We start from the raw sequence: 18,862 nt of genomic DNA, 5'->3' as shown, positions 1-18,862 counted from the left end.
TTCTACCCGACACAGCCTTCAGGCAGGTCAGGTAGGAAGTGAGGCAAATGTCTGCCTTTGCAGCATTTCTAGAAATCGACTCTGACTTTATTGTTTTGGGAGGAGGAGAGCCGGCAAAAGGGAAAGGGGGTAGTTCTGTTATTTGCTGCTTAGCAACCCAAGGACTTTCATTAAAACTTGAATTGGACTTTCTTGGCATTACGGAGACCTGGCCCACTTCTCTCTCTGTGGGAAGCCGAGTGCAGAAGCAGGGGGCGGGCAGTAAGGGGTGCGCCTAGCAAGCCAGCCATCCCTGGGTGACCACAGCCTTTGTTTGCATCTGTTGCTGGTTATTGATGTCAGAACAAAAACAGAGCACCTAGCGTTGGTCTGGAAGATGCTCCCTGACTTTGGTGACTCTGTTTGACTGTTTTGTTTACATTGCTCCCCTCCGTTTGGGTATTTTCGTCGGAAAGTGTGAAATGCTGTTTTTCTGAGGTCTCTATATAAACTTCCTTTTTGTGGACAGAAGTCGGTCAGATCATCCCAGACTCCCAAACGAGCTGAGCTGGCTCAGCAAAAGCTTTGCAGGGGCTGAGATGGAGCCTTCTTAAGGGTGGCTTGGAGAAACTTCCTGAGGGCTGTCAGACCAGCAATAAAGAAAAAGCCACAGTGACTCTAGCATGCTGTTGATGGACGGTCTTGGTTTCCGCCGATAAGGGTGACTCATCAGTATCAATAGGATTGTGACATCTAATAATAACACAGTGTAAGCCCTTCAGAACATGTGGTTTTAGCCCTTGCTCTCAGTGAAAGGTTGGAAAATGTTAGTTTGAGCTTTTTCCCCCCCTGACCTCCTTATCTCGCCAGAGTATGAAATTGTGTTTTTGTAGGTGTGATGATGACCCTGTTGTTTTCTCATCTTACTGTTTTTAGTTTCATTATGACTAAGAAACCAAAGTGGATTATTTCATCGCTCAGAAATCTGTGCGCTAAGCATCGCCCCCAGGGCTGTGTTTTGAGGGAAATGTGGCTGAAAAGCGAATCCTCCCAGAATGCAGAAAGGAAAAAACTGAACAGACCACGGGCCAGGAGCTGGTTGCCTCCTACACAGTCTATTGTGAACGGCTGTGGGCTTGCTGAGTAGACCGATTGCCCCATGAGTCACTGTCAAAGGATTCCAACAAGGGGGGGGGTCACAGAAAACGAGAGTCAGCCATCATGGAGAGGAAGCGAGCTGCCTGTTTCCATGGCCAGGGGCTGCCACTGTCACGAGCACCAGCCTGTGTGTGTCTGTGTGCGCCATTCTTGTCCCTGTTAGTTTGTTCTGTTTTTCTGCAGGGCGTTCTGTTAGCTCTGTGCCACAAGGACTTCTCCAGTCTGTAGTTAGAACAACCGAATTCCGAATCCCGAGACTCAAGGAGAGCATGACTGCTCACATTCCTACACTGTTTTGCTTTCTAAACATCCCCCCCCTTACAGTGCTGCAACCCTTTGTCCTTCCCTAGTGAGCTGCTGAGTAGGCCTTCTCACCTTCTGTGCCTTCCCAAGGCACTCACAGCAGGTTTAATGAACAAGCAATTGTGTGGATGCATGTGCCCGGGAGATAGTTGTGAACTGCCTGGCCTAGGTGCTGGGAACTGTCCTCTACAGTTCTTGCTCTTAAGCGGCAGGCCATCTGGCCAGGTTCTCACAGTAGTTTTCTTTAGTAGACGGGCTTTGTGTCAGCCCGGCCTCTCTCACACTTCTTTTTCCGTACATCTTTTGTCTTACGCTGTCTTGTTGGTGTTTGGAGTCGACTGTGATGCCTCTCTGCTGCTCTTTGTATCTCCATTCTCCGCGCTTCTCTGTCTTGCACAAACAGGGCTCAGTAAATGAGGGAGTGCGTGAATAGACTCATTGGGTCTCCTGCTCTAAGTCTTACCTGCTGTTTCTTTCTGCCTGCAGAGAAAGCTCCTAAAACCTGTTCCTACCGAGAGACTCTGGTATATTTTTATTTGGCACGACTTCCCAATTGGGAGTTACATTTTGATTCTGAAATTTTAAAAATGTATTCTTAAACTCCGTTTTGAGCAAATGCATGCTGAAGCATTGTGGGCCTATGTTTCTTCCAGGGCTTTGACACTCTAGCTGCAGACAGATGGGTTGTGGTTTATCTTGGAGATGACTTATGTGTTCCGTGACAGCTGTGTGTGCCCAGGGGCCAGAGTGGACAGTGGAAATTAGTGGGTGGGGGCTGGGCAAAAAGGAAGGTCAGGAAGGACTGAAGGGAAGGAATGCTTTAAAAAGGAGTTGGAACTAGGAGTCCTCAAGATGGTGTGGGGTTTGCTGAATGGAACTTCATTCCTGGCTTGTCTTTGTGCTCTCAGCCTCGGGTTCACCACCCTACTGATCCATCTTGATCAGTTTTCAGCATCTTGTCCTTGCTTCTCCCTCCCCCTCCCTTGAGAAAAAGTCTCATTCTGTAGCCCTGACTTGCCTGAAACTTGCTGTGTAGACTAGGTTGGTCTAGAAGGTACAGAAAGCCATGTGGCTAGTAAATTCGAAAAGTGATGTTTGGCCTTATTGATAGTCAAGTGCATGCAAATGAAATACACAATAGCATACCATCACACGCTGTCTGGATTAGCCGGCATTTAAAAATCGGAGGATACCGTGTGTTGGCGGAGATGTGGGTGGAGGTCTTGAATACAGTTGGTAAGAGTATAACTTGGCACAATTACTCTGGAGAAGTTTGCATTCCCTAATCAAGTTCAACAAGCAAACAACTTAAAGTCACTCAGCAGTCTCACTCCTAAATGTACAACCAAGAAAAACTCCTAACCTGTTTGCTTCAGGAAGCAGTGACAAACATGTTGAATAGACCTTCTCATTAATGCTAAGGTATTAAGCAGCATCAACACAGTTTGCTGTTTAGGTATTGGGCTACTGTTTGGAGTGGGGAATGTGCTATGGATATGGGAGGCTGTGGATATGGGAGCATTGCCTTGTGAGGAACAGCAAGGTTCTGTAGCCTTGCTCCTCTCTTGAGCTCAAGTCTCCTCACCCAGAGACTAAGAACATGGCGTCTCTAGGCAGGCAGAATGATTGACGGGCTGTGATGTGCTGAGGAGCGTGGTGTGTACTAAGTTCTCTGTGTTCATTGAACCAATGAAAATGCACCAAAGAGGGTGACTCTCAGGAACATACTGTTGAATGAGAAGAATAAGACAGTAATATGTATAGTATTAGTCTATCCCTGAGTGCCCAAGAGCATGGGAAACTAAATGCATCATTTATAGATACACTTAGAGGGAGAATCTGTAAAAGGAATGTACACACACACACACACACACACACACACACAGAGGTGATAGAGGGCTCATGCTGAGAGGTCTTATCAAGGATGTTGTTGTTGTTATTATTATTATTATTATCATTGACTTTCGAAACAGGCTTTCTCTGTGTAGCTTTGTAGACCAGGCTGGCCTTGAACTCACAGAGATCAGCCTTCCTCTGCTTTCCAAGTTCTGGGATTAAAGGCATGTGCCACCAGCACCTGCCTAGGGATGTTATTTTTTTTAATGTGTATATTTTTGCATACATGTAACCTTTTAGATAATAAAAGTTTTGAGGTATTTGTGCGTTGTTTTCTGAAGTTATTCAGATTTGGTCTGATACTTAAAAATTATCCAAGATAGTTGCCAGATCCTGAACACTGAGATGACATTATCAGGAATAACTGTAATCCTTATATTTGGCTTATGAAAATTTATTCAAGTACAGGTTAAGACACTCTTAGCGGTTTTTCCAAAGCACCAGAGAATATCAGTGAAACCTGTTTTTTTGTGTAAGGCAACATCCCCTTAAGGCCATGTTAAGAGTCCTGTCCCATTTAGAGCAGGGCTATATAAGTGTCTTAAATGTCCCCAGATCTAAGTGTCCTCCTTCAGCATTATCTGGAGCTCTCAGACATGCTGCTTCAGCTGCACAACCCATACTTGACCCCAATACATCTTTCTTTGTTGCATTGGAGAGACCAAATGTGTCTAGGATCCATCCTAACTCTAAATGCTTTTATTTATTAAACTACATGTGTAACTGAGAATCCTGGTTTCCATGGTGACTGTATCATTTTAGTATTAGTGTTGCTGAATTACTTCTATATGGATTTCTTCCCCTTCCCCCCATGTAAAAGTTATGTTACTTAAGTATGTTGGAATTAAAATGTATGCAATGCCACTGTGTTTTCTTCTTTCTAATTTGCAGAATCGAATTTTTGCTTTAAGGATCTCTGTGAATATCTTCCAATGTTTTCTCCTGTATTTATCAGAAATTATAAAGTATACTAGTATTCTGTATATATTTTTAGAATATTCAAGAAAAACATATAAACAATAACACATCTCAGTTGTGTATGGTGGCGCACACTCAGTCCTGGTACTTGGAAGGCTGAGGCAGGTGGATTGCTGTGAGTTCAAGGCCAGCCTGGGTTACAGAGTGAGTCACTGTCTCAAACAAGCAAACAAATGTTATACTGCCTTGGGTTATAGCTCCAGGAAGATCTGGAATCTGAGGATTTTATAATGATTACCCAACTGCTTCTTATTCTTCAGGTTGTAGAGCAGACAAATGAAATAGTGATCTATTCCCCTGCAGAAGGTCATCTCTTTTCTTCCCTTAAACATTTACCAACTTTCCTTTGGACTGAGGGAGCTCAGTGGGAATCCATGACTCATTTCATCTTTCCCCTTCGTGTGATTAGTCACTTACTCTTTGATGTCATAAAATTCCAAAATAAAAAAAATGACTTACAGTTAGATCTAAAGTGTGCTTACTGTATGGTAACAATGGAGAGAATGTTTCACACATATATGCTCTCTGAGGCTCTATACCCATGATAATGGTTTAGCACATTTCCACATCTGTTTCAGACTTTGAAATTGGCTTACATAATGTTTTGTGTATATGTATGGATGAGACAAAGTAGAGAAAGGGCTTTGTAAAGTGTCCAGAGACCATAGACATTTTAATAACTTTCATGAATTATAATCATGTTTAAAAACATTTTAATTGAGTTTTTGTGTAATATAATTTGATCATGCTTTTCCATTCCTCTGATTCCTCCCAGTCCTCCTTACTTCCCTACCCACCCAATTTTATGTTATGTACTTCTCTCTTTACCCCCTAAAAAAAAACAGACAAAAACAAGAAACACACATATATACAAATCAACAAAAATAAACAGGAAAACCAAATAAATAGGGAAAGACTGGTAGGACAAACAAACAAAAACTAATCAACCAAACAAAAACAAACCCCAAACAAAGCAAATTGAGACAAAAGATCTACAGAAATACCATTGAGTTCCTTTTGTGTTGGCCATCGTCCTAGGAATATCGCCTGCCCTGAGGTGTGGTTAACATACCCAGAGAGACTCCATTGGAGAAAACTGATTTTTCTCTTTGCCAGTGGTTATCAGTCGCAGATAGCTCGCTTCTTGGTTAGGGGTGGAGACCATGTCTACTTCCCCCTCTCAGTGCTGGGACCCTGTCTGGCTTATACCAGTGTAGACACTATACTTGAGGCTGCAGTCTCCAAAGTTTCTGTGTGCACTGGTCCTGTTGTGTCTGTACGACACTGTTCCCTTGGACACATCCATCACCTCGGACCTTACAGACAGTTGTTTGATTTCAGCAAGATTCTCCTCCTTTTTGGGTCACTGACTTTTTTTTTAATCTAAATTTTGTTAGTAGAGTGGGAGGGTCCTGGGGTTAGAGATGATGTCAGGGAATAAATTTTAAAAATTCCTAAAATCGAATTTCTGCCTTAACAAGATTCTTCAGTGTTGGTTTCTAAATTTCACCATACCCTACCTTACTAGTAACTGGCTACAAGATGGAAGGCTTTGTCAGACTTCATGTTTGCTAGGCGGAGTACCCTGGGAAGAAGAGCATACAATGACGAACACAGTCCCAATTGCCATGCGGTTTGTAGTTTTGGGGCTACATGGGTGACATTGGCTATAAGAGAAGTTTATAATTTATAACTTTATTTTTGGAAACTACAGCATCTCACCTGATTTTGGATGACTAAAGTCACACTGAATATTGGAAGGTCTTATGAGGCAGGAATGATAGTCGCTTGGTGAGCGGTCTGTGGCCTTCATGGACAAGGACGTCATGCCTATCGGTAGTGGTAAGTTAAACTCATTGTAGGTAATGTGACATCAGCTTAGGACATTCCCTTTACTGACTACATCCTTGCGCTTGTACATGGTACGGTTCCCTGTATTGGAGGTGATATGTCACTATTGTAGTTTTAGATACTGGGGACACTGGGGATGTGTTGGGTCACATTATTTTTAATTGATTTTTTAAAGGATTCTAAGTTAGGGTAAGAATTTGAACTTTCTCATTTAAATTACATTTAAATGAGAGTACCCTGGGAGGTAAAAGCAGTTCTCAAGTGACCTTTGAAGAGCAGGTGTGCTCTCCACAATTTACAGTGCAGGTGTGTTTTAATTTAGCTGTTGTAGGGACGATACAAATTATTCAAGTAGAGCAAAGGAAAGTATAAAAGCTGATTTGTGAACTAGCCCCTTTCCTGCCCTCTTACATGACTCCTGAGTTTTGCAGCCACTTCCTCAAATGACTGTGCTCCAAACTCGAGCTACATTCACTCAGCCCTGTTCTGGGTAGGGTGTTGTCCTGACACAGGGCTGCTGGCCGGTCCTGCGGAGCGTAGGGTTAAGAAGGGCGCGCCCTTGCATTTGGACCTGTAGACATTAACATTTGTCATTGAACATGTCAGGCAAGACTGGCAGCTCCCAGGGATCCCACTTGGCCCTCCCCCTAAATACTGGCTGCCTCACCTCGGCCTTACAAATCCCAAGAAGTTGATGCCAGGTCGGGCACTTGTGTTGCCCTGTGGGTGTATTTAGAGGGGTCCCCCTTTGCCCAGCTTCAGGGCTTGGCGATAGAATCTGAATAACATAGGTTACTCATCGCGAGTTGAAGATTTCCCCCTTCACACCGATGCTTCTGATAGAACCTTGGCTCGTTCAGACGGTGCCTGCGTAGTTTGTGGCTGCTGAGCTGCAGCTGGAGATGTGCGGGGGTAGCCTGCTTCCTCCCGGCTGCCGCAGGTGGTCAGGCGGGGGCGGGATAAGGGTACAGCGCCCACTTCCGCCAGCCTGTCCTGTGAGCCCTGGCACCCGAGCCTGAACCCGGGCGCATCCACCCGACTCTCTGCTGCCGCGTTATCTTCCGCTGCTTCTGATCTGCCTGTTGCAGGTCTATGACTAAGGTTGTGGTTAAAAATTCCCTTTTTAGGTATGAAAAAATCTTAAACTCTCTGTGTGGCAGTCCTCTTCCTCCTCCTCTTCCTTCTTTCATGTGGACTTTGGGAGTTGGCAAAAACAAATCGTAAGCGAACACTTTAATGTCAAATAAAAGGTAAAGGTTAGGCTGATAATATATTCTTTCATTAGAACAGGAACAGAGTCAGAGCGAGTTCTGTGTGTGATAATGCTCAAGGATGGAACTACAAGCCATTATTTAGACTAGATGTGGGAAAGCCCACTCCACAACACTCACAGCCATTAGCCTTAGAAAGGAAGGATGCCTGTGCAGCCCGGGGGCCATAGCCACGCCTTTCATTTCTACACGATTCTGTCTGGAGGGCAGGAGATACGGGAGCTGCTTGCCAGGTTACCTGGAAGGGCTTGCGTGCTTGGTTTTCCAGATCTGATGGGAGCCTTGCAGACTGCCTCTCGGCCTCTGAGGACTTTGAGAAAGCAGCTCGGCCTCAGAGACACCGCACAGCCACTGCTGCTTCTCTCTGCTCCAGTGCGGAAGCACCGGCCTTGACACTTGGTGTCCTTGACACTTGGGACTGCTTGCCACAATTGAAAGTCTAAACATCAACTTGCCAGGAACAGGCAGCAAAATGTTAAGGACGGTCAGAGTCAAGAAAGAGTCGGTGTGGTTGGAATAATCAGAGGAGAGCCGTAGCCTGGGAGTGGATTGGACCAGCACCGTGACAATGGATAGGATTTGGATGTAGCAACCATAAAAGTTTTTTTTTTTTTTTTGCATTGGGCAGGTCACCTGAGGAATGTATAGTAATAAAGGAAGGATGGACACAAAAGTTCACGACACCTGCACTAGCTAGCCTTGCTGGAGTGACCCAAGTGTGACACCCAGAGCTCACCAAGCTAGCATGGTTCCTCGTCTTTACACGTCTTTCCTGCTATCTTCATCAAAACCCTAAGGGGAGCATATTACAGAGTCCACTGTAGGAACCAGGAAACTGAGGTGCACGGCATTAGTTCCAGAGCCAGAGTTCTCAGCCAGTGGGCAGGCTTCTAGCTGCGAGGTCATGTGAATTGCTTCTTGGCTGGCAGTGAGGGTTGGAGCTGGGGATGTCAGGAAGACTGGAGTGACAGTGGTGGTGATGGAGAGTACACTGGGCAGCTGGAGAAGAGAGGAAACACTAGAGAGGAGGTCAGCAGGTGGGCAGTGAGAGCCAGAGATGGGATGTCAAGAATCAGTGGGCTTCGATGAATGATTAGAGTTGAAGATGTGGAAGAGAGAGACAGAGGCAGAGAACACACACACACACACACACACACACACAGACACACACACACAAACACACACACACAGACATACACACACTTGCTAACTGGGATTTGGAGCCTGAGCATTTGGGCAGATTCCAGTACTGTAGACATGAATGAGGTCCATAGAGAAGCTTTATTTTTTTCTGGGATGATAACATCTCAGCAAGAAATGAAAGCTTTTGAATGAAGGAGACAGACATACTGAATGCAAGAGCAATGGTTTGCTGGAAGATAGAAATTAGAGGTGAAGGGTTTGAGGGTGAGGAGATAGGTATTTTGGGAGCTCTCTATAAAGTCACAATGGATGTTCCAGAAACAGATGGTATGGGGTGTGAGTAGGGGGAGAAAAATGAGAATGTATGTATTTCCAGCTACAGCAGAGACTGTGAACAGGACATAGGATTTGACCTTGGGGAAGTGCCCTGCACAGTAAGGCTGAGTGAAGTAAAGAGACTTGGGTATTGTTAAGTTCTTCCTTGGTGTAACTGTCTCATTACTCAGCCTCATAAGTAGTTCAAGGTCACAGATAAGGATCTTGGTGCACACTGCTGGGTTGCCTGATCTGTCAGTTTTTTGCACTGACCCAACTCATCTAATAAACATGTTTCAGCACATAGTTGAACTATGTGCCTTGTGTGCATATGGTTCCTGGTTTCTGACTGTGAGTACTGGCTAGTTTTATGTCAACTTGACATAATCTAGAGTCATTTTGAAAGAAGGAACCTCAATTGAGAAAATGTCCCTACCAGACTAGCCTGTGAACAAGCTTGTGATATGTTCTCTTGATTGACAATTGAAATAGGAAGGCCTAACTTATTGTGGGTGGTGCCATCCCTGTGTGGATGGGCCTAGGTACCAGAAAGCAGGCTGAGAAAGCCATGAGGAGCAAGCCATGAGGAGCAAGCCCGTAAGCAGCCTCCCATCCTTGGCCTCTGCTCCAGTTCCTGCTTCCAGGTTCCAACCTTGAGTTCCTGCCCTGACTTCCCTGGGTGATAGACTTAAGCTGTAAGATGAAATAAACACTCTCCTCCCCAAGTTGCTTTCGGTCATGATGTGTCACAGCAATAGAAACCGTAAGACACTGTGGAAGTGTGGAAGTTATTGCCTGCTGAAGACAGTATTTTGTACCCAAGTTGATGGCAATGGAGGTGAATTAAAGCAGGTGAGGCCCAGCCGTCCTGGGGGACCACACTCAAGGTCCCCGCACTCACACACCGGGTGCCCTCCTTGGCCACAGTTCATGTGTGAGTCTCCTAGGAGCACACTAGTTATTAAAGTAACTAAACTGTACTGCAACACTCCCCCCAGCCCTGCCACAGAGGGCTCCTTTTCCTCTGAGGGTTTATTTCTCATGTTGAGTACAACCGACATGATGGAGTGTGCTACAGATCTTTCAGAGCCCTGCCTGCTGCCCCTTGGCAGGAATGCGGGGTCCTTCTCCTTAGTGTCACAACTGACCCGTGAAGTGCTTCAGGCTGTCGTGTGAGTTTTTAGTTAAGCTGCCAGACCTATAAATCCATCTCACTTTATCATTAGTTACAGTTTATGGATTGTCTATGCTTACAATCATTTAAAAATACTTTTTAAAAATTGTTCACTTTGGTATTGTTTTTATACATTATTTTTATTTTTGAGGTTATAATTACATCATTTCCTCCTTGCTCTTCCTCTCTCCAAACCCCCTCAAAGACCCCTCCTTGCTCTCTTTCAAATTCATGGCCTCTTTTTCATTAATTGTTGTTACATGGGTGCGTACATGCTTGTGTGTGTGTGTGTGTGTGTGTTCATAAATGCACAGATATAACCTTCTTAGTCTGTATAGTGTGACTTATACGTCATTTTCAGGGCCTTAATTTTTTTGGGAATTTCAGTATGAATACTGTGTTACATCATTTTCTCCCTTTGTTTCTTTCCTTCAGTGTGCTCCACCCCCACTCATGACCGCTTCCTTAATTCTTAATTATTCTTACAGGCGCGCACACACACACACACACATATATATGTAAATACAGAGTGCTGAGTGCATTTAGTGTTGCCCATATGCATGTGTGTCTAGGGCTGAATCACCTGTTAGGGTCTTGCCCCTGAAGAAGACTGATTCTCCCTCTCATCAGCCATTAGTAACTGTAGCTCTTCATCTGGTGGTAGGATCTTGGGTGCAATGGTGTCTTTTACATAGGGCAGGGGAGCTGCACCTATCAAATCTCAGAACCATAGTCTCCTGAACAAGACCTGCACAGTGACAAGTAGTTTTTTTTTTTAAGAGATGACCTCATCTAGTATAACCCAGGCTGGCCCCAAACCCAGTATACAGCCAAAGATGACCTTGAACTTCCAATCTTTCTTCCTCTACTTCTGACACCCTGGGAGCATAAGCATGTGCCCTGCACTGGGTTCATGTAATGCCCGAGCACAAATTCGGCTTTGTGTATACTAGGCCAGCACCTAGATCAGCTTTACATCCCCACCTTAGGTTGTGACTGTAGGCTTATTTGGTTGTCTTTCATCCCTGCACGTTTTTCTTGGTAAATAACGTGTAATACTCTGCTTCTAGAAGACATGTCTCCACCTAGAAATGTCTGAAAACTGGGGAGAGTGCAAGCACCCCCCCCATTGAAGAAGCTCACTGCCTGGTTCTCACCCTGGCTCACAGAGCCCCTCACGTTGTTCTTGCTGCTGGCCTTCCGTCCTTGTTAGCTTCTTCCCTCAGAAGGATGGTGGGGAAGAAAATATGAGATGATTTGCTTTAGTGGTTCCAGCAACCCTTGGTGGCTCTGTTGGCAGCCATTCTCAGAGGTGTCTGGGGTTTTAGACACGCTCCTATGCCTTCGGTCTTCAATTGTAAATATAAAGTTTACCGTAAGCTCCTCACAGTTTAGTCATTTACCAAATGCCCAGTAATCCTTTCAGATTACCAGAAATCTGCATAATCTTCTAATCTTTTGGCATCTTTAAAAAATAAACTCTTTAGACATACTCCAAATATATATCAGAATTCAGTCTTTCATTACAAAAGATTCTGAGCATTGTCATCAACATTGACTTTCGTTGTTTAGAGTTGTACTGCTCTGTCTGGGGTGAGGGAGCAAGCATTTGTTTTATATTTCCAGTATGCCACAGACTTAATAGTTTTACAGAGTGTAACAGTGAATTACTAGGAAAATGAAATTACAAAGCCATCGAAGGGCCAAAGAAATGGCTTGTTGGGAAAGCGCTTACTGTGTATGTGTGGAGACCTGGATTTGTACACTCACTGTCCATGTTAAAAAGCCAGATGCAGCGGTGTGCTTTCGTACCCCAACACCGGGGAGGTGGGGGCAGAACTCTCTCCTTGCTGGCCACCTAGTCTAGATGAATCAGTGAGCTCCAGGTTCAGTGGGAGAGACTGTTTCAAAAGACAAGGTGAAGGGATGTCCCAGTGGATAAATGTGCCTGCTGCCAGACCTTGATGACCCGAGTTTGATCCCAGGGACCTACCTGATAGGAAAAAAAATAGACTCCAGAAAGTGACACGTGCATACTTTCTTTCCCCTGCACACAAAATAAATAAGTTGCAGAGTCATAGAGGAAGACAATGTTGATTTCTGGTCTTCACACACACATACATACACATACCCCTCCTCCCAACAGCATCATTACAACATAAATCTAGCTAGGTTCTTCTTTTTACTGTATTGAGCAGACATCAAGTGCCTTTACGAAAACTGCCAAAATACCCTTAGAATGTTGACTCCCAGCTCCAGTGCTTGTAGGGAGCACGGGCCTGCATGCCCTGAGAGTAAGTTGCTTTGTCTGGATAGAAGACAGGGAGTCTCAGAGTGGAGATGTGCTAACTTCAGGATATACCTGCAGAGCAGGTTTTGAGTGAACTCTTGCCTTTGTGTTTCTGCGTATGGAAAAGGTAACTGCAGTGCGTACCTGTGGCATCGTTTGAAGCGGCACAGAGCGTGATGTGGAGAGCTGCTTGTTCTCTGCTTCCCAGTGTTGCTTTTCCACTCTTGATATGTATGGATATGCATGCAAGGGCATTTTCCTTCTGCAGCGCCATTTGGATACATTTTTACTTACTCTTTTGTCACATCTTTCTTTTTCAGCCGATAGGTGTCTATTTCAAGAGCTGCATAACACCCTGAATACAGTCAGGTCATGATTTACTGCCTGTTCCCAGTGTATGGTCTGAGGAGCATTCCTAGGAGGACTGCTGCTATCCCTACCTAGGTACTTGCTGTTTTAAGGATATTTATTCCTTAGATCTGAGTCAAAGGTAATGCACTATGCAGTATTGGAAGTCCTTAGGGAATTTCCCTCTCGAGGGGCAGCATGGTGCCATGGTTTTCACTAGGATTTCTTAGACTGTCCACTCTGGGGACCTCTTCACTCCCATGCATGTCTTTGCGTCTTTCTGTCTAATGTGCCGTGTGTTCAGTGATTGGAGTGTGTGGTGTTTGTTAGTCCTGGTGGGTCAGGGAGACTGGAGAGGATGAAGGTAGTGGGGAGAGGTTTTTCTTTTTGGTTTCGTTCTCTCTTTTTTTTTTGTCCCTCTAGCTTTTGTTTCGACTTCAGCTCGCTTACAGGAAATCTGTTTCTGTGTGTAGTGTAAAGGGGCTGAGGGTGTGGCCTCTGCCTGTCTGGTGCAGTATGTTCTGTAACATTCAACACTGATGAAAAGCTGTGTGCTCACATTGGTACTTTGTTTAAATTAGGGTGAAACCATATGACATGAAAGTGACACTCTTTAAATGTGTAATTTAGTGGCATTTAGTACATTCGCAGAGTGGTGCAACCATTGCCTTTATCTAGTTTCAAAACATTTTTATCATACTAATGGAAACCCAATACGGGTAAGCCTTCATCCACTCCCTGCTTCCCTCATATTCAACTTCTGAAAACTGCTGGCATGTAGTCTGCTTCTATGCCTTAACCTTTCCTGGACATGGCATATAAATAGAATCTTACAATTTGTGATTTCATGGGTCCACCTTTTTTCCTTCACTACATATTTTTTGAAGACAGGGTCTCATGAGCCCATGCTGGCCTCAGCCCCTATGCTGGCCTTAGACAATGTATGGCCACGGCTGGCCTTGAACTCCTGCTCCTGCTTCTCCCTCCCATGTGCTGGGATTGCAGGCAAGTGTCGGTATGCCTGGTTCTAGCTTAGTATTTTTGGAGTACACCCGTACCAAGTACTCTGCATTTCTTTCTGGATAATACTCCATTGCCTTCTTCCAGCTAATGGGTATTTGTGTTGTTTCTACCTCTGGCCTGTTAAGTAATTATTGTATACATGACTTCTGAGAGACAAGACAAAAGGAAGCTGAGAAGAGCTTGTCAGCAAGCCACTCTGGAGACTTCCAGAGTTTTCCTTCCTGTGACTGTCCGCTTTACAGTGTCATAGAAAATAAAATGAGGTGCTACACCTTTAAGGGTTTTCAGCACTCTCTGTAGACAGTAAGACCCTTACATGGTGTTACTAGTGCTTCTCACTGGGAAGATACTGCAGCTTGGCCACAAGTGCAACTGCTTAGGTTGCAAAGATTTTCATCTCACTCTTCTGTCCTTTTCTGAAGCCTTGACTTTATCAGTATAGACATATTCCGGTAGTCAAAAGATAGTATGGAGCTAAGTTCCTCATGTCGAAGTTAGGAGGTTGCTTCCCCAGGAAAATGTATGCCCAGCATAAAACCCTATCTGCCTGACCATTGGGAATGATCCTTTCATGCCTCTCCTGCGTCTTCTGAGTGCTGCTGCTGGGAGTTTCTGTAGGAGGAGGTGGGAAGCAATTGCCAGGGGGAAATGGAGAGGAGCAGCTCCCCTCCTTCCAGCCGGTCCTTTGTGCTGCAGCTGCACAGGAGGCTGAAGTGGACCCTTCATGGCTCCCTCGGCGAAGGGCGGAGAAGGTGTGCTTGTTGAGGGTGCCGGCGTGCATGATGAAAAGGAGTTGTTTTGCCACAGACAGAGCATGAACTTGGCGAGTCTTTGTTCTTCAGCCAGAGTCTGTACGGCTTGAAAATGAGCAAGCTGCTGTGTGAAGTTCATGCGTGAGTGTTCAGGAGAGTGTTCTTCGTCACCTGAATTATGAAAGCAGTGAAGGATGTTTGCGGCACTTAAAATTTAAATTACAGGTCAAACACATAGCGTTTATTTGGTAAATTAGTTCCATGAGTGCCATTTAAATGGAACCCCACCTCCTAATTTGTCTCCCACGAACCACTGGTCAGCAGAAATTAACCCAGGGTCTAACCAGGCAGGGACCAGGAAACCCCAAGGGCCTTTGGAAAGAAGTGTCTGAATTCTGAGTGTGTCATTCCACCTCTTCACCTCCCTTCAGGATGTGAGGACAGAGCCAACATCGTGTCTGCAAACAGCAACACAAGGTTGCTTTCGTTGGTCTCTGTCTTAGTTAGGGTTCTAGTGTAAAGAGACACCATGACCATGGCAACTCTTATAGAGGAAAACAGTTAATGGCCTGGCTTACAGTTTCAGAGGTTTGGTCCATTGTCAGCATGATGGGACATGGTGGCATGCAGGCAGACATGGTGCTGGAGCTGAGAGTCTTCCACCTTGATCGGCAGGCAATGGGAAGTAAACTGAGATACTCGGTGTGGCTTGAGCATATAAGACCTCGGAACCTACCTCCAACAAAGCCCTATTCCAGCAAAGCCACACCTCCTAATAGTGCTACTCGCTATGATCTTAAGGGGGCCAGTTATATTCAGTCTTGTAATATATTTGGTGGCAGGGTGGGGTGGGGTGAGTGTGGAGCTCTAATCTTATATTTTTCAATGTTAGAGAAATGCATTTACAACTTGAAAATCCTGTGCTTATTAAAGAAAGTCATTCTTTTTTTAAACAGTTTTTAATTATATGTTTTTTATTTAAATTAGAAACATGCATGCTTCAAACGTCAATCCTAGCTCCCCCCTTCTTCCTCCACCAGCCCCACTCCAGCCCCCCACTCTCAGCCCAATCCCCACATCCTTCCCCAGGGAGAGTGAGGCCCTCCTTTGGGGGATCTCCAAGAGTCTGTCATTTCATCCAGGGCAGGAGCTAGGCCCTTCCCCATGTGTCCAGGCTAAGAGAGCATCCCTCCATGTGGAATGGGCTCCCAAAGTTCATTTAAACTTCCTTCTTTTTTATTCTTCTTGAAAGATTCAACTCTACAGGGAACATGAAGGAATAGTGTAAGAGCACCTAAACACCTGCTTCTTTATATTCCCCAGTAGTTAACGTTCACGATTTTGTATCTGTGTGCTAAAGTTTAGATGCGTTTGTCTACTGGAGAAGAATGCCTATGGCACTGTCTGAAACTAAGTTACAGATGCATTACATTTTATCCTTGAATACTTCAGAGTAAGAACATTTCCTGTATAGCCATAATGCTGTTATGAAATAGCTCCAAGTCAGAAGAAAAAGTTAAAAGTGTTATGATTAAACGGAAAAAAATGTAAGAAAATGTAAATGCAAGGCCATTAGTCCTCCCATTCAGTTCCCTAAAGGGTAAATTTTGTATCTGCCAATGAACTGCTCACCTGATAAAGATTTTTTCCCCCAAATACTTACTTTACCTAATTTAAGGATGTTTTTCCTGTTGCCCTGAGGTCATTTGGTATCTTGGCTAGGATCCTAAGTTGTTCATCTTGTAGATACATTTCTTCAGTATGCTCAGTCTCAAATGGTACGGTCATTCTGCAAGTGACTCTCAACAAATGACGGGGATGCCCTGCTTGGTCCATTACACTAAGGAGAGGTAACCTTTCAGTGTGGCTTATTAATGGGCCATTGATGAAAACGTGAGGACTTGGCCTGTCATTGGGTTTATGTTGGGTAGTAGCGTTCATATTAGAACAGTATTCTGAGAAATAATTTTAACGGTCTCCTAAAATGTTAGCTTGGTATTGCCACCACCATTTTGCCGACAAGCATCAGGAAGAATTCCTCTTTTATTAAAGCTGATGTCAAGGATAATTTCAAATGGATGGTGTATTTATGAACCACTAATTTGTGTAGTTTAAAACAAAGACATACACTTGGACCTTTTCCATATAAACATGTATCTTTGATAGTATTTGATGTTTTATGAAAAGAACTTTAAGAACTTTTCTTTCAAACTGGACAGTGATGGCACAGGCACCCAGGAGGCAGAAATTGAGGCAAGCCTGGTCTACAGAAAGTTCCAGCTCAGCTAGGGCTACACAGGGGTACAAAGAAAAAAACCTGTTAAAAAAAAGAATTTAACTTTCAAATTTGGGGAAAAGCCATTTTCACTAACCTTTGAGATGTCATCCATACAAGGTACCACTATGAATAAGCACATCTTTTATCATGTCAAGAAGCAGAGAATGCTCTTCATCATGTTGACCCATGATTTTCAATGAGAAAGTTCCTTTCAGTCAATGACTGTGTCTGTCAGTGCACCGACGTGGGCCAGCTGACCAGGCTATGAGATGAAGCCCAGCATTTGAAACTCTGTCTTATTTTTTTTTCTCTTTTAGTACTCAGTGGCCATGGACATTTCTAATTTTAAATTCCTGCTTTGCATGTCAAGTTCACAAGTTATGACTTTTAGGATAATTTTTTTGGTACTCTGTCCTGTAAACAAACTAAAAAGGCTTTGAGAGTAAAATGCATGTGTAGTTTCTTGTCAATTGAAGGCATGCCTTTCCTTTCCCTGGCATAACTGGCTCCTGTTTCCAGTTTGTGTTAGAGCTCTGTGTGAAATACGAACTCTAGTTTATGAAAGTCCTAAGATGAGGCCAGTGCCTGGGGGTAATAGCCCTTGAGCTGTCCTTGCTGCAGTCCTCTGTTGAGTATTGGAGTCACTCTCCAGTAAGGCCAAGTGTTCACTTTTCACATGTAAATTGCAGATGTCACTACTTGAACTTGGCCACCCGTGTGTACATGTAATGTATGGCAACGTAATAGTATTTGACTACTCCATGAGAGCCCCTCTCCATCCCCTCTGTTTTTGCTTGTTTGTTTCAGTCGTAAGGACTGAGACCCAGAGCCTAGTACATCCCTTTTTATTGAGAGCTACAGCCCCAATCTGAAATTCTGCTTTTTTTATTATCACTTTTTATTTTAATTTTAAATAGCTTGTTTTACATGTCAATCCCAGTTCCCTCTCCCTCCCCTTCTAAGAAACAAATTTTCTCATGTCAAACTCAAGGTGGGAGATTGGGTTTGTTCATCATTTATTCTTTTAGTAAGTAAATATTAAATGCCTACCTCGTGCCAGCACTGTTCAGAAAGAGACAAGCTAAGACTGCTGCTCTGGAATTGTGTGTGCGAGTCCATGAACAGGCACAGAGACAACAAAGAACCCTTGAGTACTTTGGGGTAGCAATGTGAGGATGGGAAGCTCCATCAAAGGGAAGGTGGTCAGTTAAGATGGAACTGCATGCCTTAATCCCAAGGCAAACAGCGGAAGGATACTCAGGAAACCCTCCCAGTAGGAAAAGGCTGATAGAAAAGCATCCAGGGCAAAAGGCACAAGCAGAATCTCTGATGGTCTATGTGATGACAGCTTGGGACTACAGAGTGGAGGGACATAAGGCTAAAATCTCACATAGTATTCCAAGAGGTTGTCCTTTATGCTATATTTAGTGAGGGACTACTTAAGGATTTTTTCTTTTAATAAAACATTTAGTTACTTATTTGTTGATGATTGCCAACTTCTTTATATATTGATAACAGCATTAACATTCAATGTGTGCTTGAAAATCAGATTGCAAGTAGGAAATTACTGTAAGATAAAACTCTTTCTGCCTTTCATAATTTGGCAAACAAGAAACAAAACTGTGTTCTTTAATTCAGGGCCTTTTAAAAAGAAGTTTCATGATTAAATTTGTGCTTAGAAATACTACAACTGCAGCAATATAGTCATACAACAAAGAGGAACTGTAACCCAGGCCAGAAGCGTCACCACTATGCTGGTTTATAAGTTCAGGGAGACGTGATGGTCAGTGGATTGTAGCTATGCAATGTTGAAGAGAATCCTCCAACCTTACTGGGCAAACACAGACACTGCCAGGAAGGAGACGACTGAGAACAGCATCCAGGTCTCAGGTTTAGGCAACTTCATGGATGATGTCATTAGGATATGGGTGTGCAATAGGCCATGAGGTTGGGGTGAGATCCTAATGTGGGTGAGAGCAGAGGTCAGTGGTAAAAGAGCTAGGGAGTGGACATTTGATGACAAGGCCCATGCAGAGAGGCCTTAGAAGGAACGGTGTGCAGGAGAAGAGGAAAACCTGGGGAGGGGTATACCATCCTCAGGGC

At 44.2% G+C, this 18,862-nt stretch overlaps 1 protein-coding gene across 3 annotated transcripts in view; it reads left to right on the top strand.

Moving 5' to 3' along the window:
• The window catches only part of Bach2 (BTB domain and CNC homolog 2), a 341,086-nt gene that overhangs the window by 10,178 nt on the left and 312,046 nt on the right, over window positions 1-18,862 (top strand). Inside the window, exon 2 of one of the 3 annotated variants that reach the window (XM_040740559.1) lies at window positions 6,029-6,156. The exons of the other annotated variants lie outside the window; for them this stretch is intronic. The gene's annotated coding sequence lies outside the window, so the exon portion shown is untranslated. The remainder of the gene's footprint in view (window positions 1-6,028; window positions 6,157-18,862) is intronic. 3 annotated transcript variants of the gene reach the window in all.

Source organism: Mesocricetus auratus, unplaced genomic scaffold, assembly GCF_017639785.1.
Source record: "Mesocricetus auratus isolate SY011 unplaced genomic scaffold, BCM_Maur_2.0 Super-Scaffold_6730, whole genome shotgun sequence".
Classification (NCBI taxonomy): domain Eukaryota; kingdom Metazoa; phylum Chordata; class Mammalia; order Rodentia; family Cricetidae; genus Mesocricetus; species Mesocricetus auratus.
Note: the sequence above shows the minus strand (reverse complement) of the source record. Positions and strands in the feature narration are given on the sequence as shown.